Source organism: Sinocyclocheilus anshuiensis, unplaced genomic scaffold (assembly GCF_001515605.1).
Source record: "Sinocyclocheilus anshuiensis isolate Anshui unplaced genomic scaffold, SAMN03320099.WGS_v1.1 scaffold906, whole genome shotgun sequence".
In the NCBI taxonomy this organism is placed as follows: Eukaryota; Metazoa; Chordata; class Actinopteri; order Cypriniformes; family Cyprinidae; genus Sinocyclocheilus; species Sinocyclocheilus anshuiensis.
Window position 1 is genome coordinate 578,629 of NW_015540937.1, and position 1,606 is coordinate 580,234.

The following is a 1,606-nucleotide window of genomic DNA, read 5'->3' on the forward strand; positions in this document are numbered from 1 at the left end:
ACACACACACACACACACACACACACACATATACACACACACACACACACATGCTATTTTAGGCCTTTGAATGCTTGATGGTTTGGCTTTTGTGATACAGCTGAAAAAGTTTGAGTTCCTGACGTTTCAGGCCACTAGTGAACGATTCTATTTTCAGTATAAAAATGTAGTTGATAATATCAGTTTGCATGAATTTCTGGTTTGTTTTAGGTTTTTTTGGTCCTTTTATTAACAGAGCTGAAATGAACAAATGTCTTTCTTTCATCTAAATCCTTTAAACTCCTAAAACCTTTCTTTTTAGGTTTAAATCTGGTTTTGAATCCCTGATTTTTAATGTGCTCCCAGACTTTTAAAGTGTATCTCAATAATTTCCATTTAATTGTATTTGATATTTACATACTTACTAACAAATTATTAATTAATTAATTTATTTATTTACATAAAGGGCTTTAAATGGGTTGCAAAAGAGATTCAAAATATTGGTAAAACTTACAATAAGGTTTCATTTGTTAACATTAGTTAATTATATTAGTTAACATGAGCAATGAAAAATGTTTACAGCATTTATTGATCCGAGTTCATTTTCATGCATTTTTACAATTAAAAGTTAACATTAATTAATGCACTGTGAACTAACATGAACAAACACTGAACAACTGTATTTTTATTAACTAACATTAGCAAAGAATAATTCACGCTGTAGAAGTGTATTTCTCATTTTTTCTCAAAAAATGTATTGTCCTTTAGTTCATGTTGGCTAATGCTTTAACTGATGTTAACAAATAAGACAAGAATATTTCAGCATTTTTATTTATATAACAATACATAAAGGTATACACTAAACATGAGGAACGCAAGCCTCTGTGGACATTTGTGAATAATAATGTAAACCGTTTGTTTGACTCACTCATGAACTGACGCAAACTGAAATTAATTGATTTTATCTACTTTTTTGCTGCTCAAATGCTATTTATACATCTCTTAACACACTCTCTTACTCATGAGTAGCTGAAAATATAAACATGTGAAACTAATCTAATGTCACAGTATTTAGGTGAAATTAATGGCCAATAAAAGCCTGTTAAAGGAATAGTTTAAGTAATAAAATTTGCTGAAAATGTCCTCACTCTCAGGCCATCCAAGATGCAGATTTCTTCATCAGATTTGTAGAAATGTAGCATTGCATCAGTGTCTCAGCAATGGATGCTCTGCAGTGAATGGGTGCCGTCAGAATGAGAGTCTGATAAAAACAATGTTTCTGGAGCCATGAGTGCTCTCACACACACACACACACATTTAAGGTTATGTGTGTGTAAAGCAGCTTATAATACTTGAACTAATCTATTCTGGTTTCTTCAGTTTCTCATGACCGACTCCTGAGTTCTCTCTCTCTCTCTCTTTCTTCAAGCAGCGTTTAAACAGCTCTAAACAAATATGTGCGTGTATTTTGATGTGAGAGGAGATTTTTCACTGGAGGAAGCATTATTATGGATTATGGACTCGTATTTTAGCTGAAAGCAACAGTTTAAAGTTAAAAACGTCTTAATGCTGGATTAGTTTCAGCTTTTGTCTTCTCCAGATGTTAACTGATGGACTGGAGTGCTGT

At 32.4% G+C, this 1,606-nt stretch overlaps 1 protein-coding gene across 1 annotated transcript in view; it reads left to right on the plus strand.

The window, feature by feature from the left end:
• LOC107689597 (diacylglycerol kinase delta-like) overlaps positions 1-1,606 on the plus strand; it is a 29,585-nt gene that overhangs the window by 10,455 nt on the left and 17,524 nt on the right. The gene's annotated exons all lie outside the window — the stretch shown is intronic.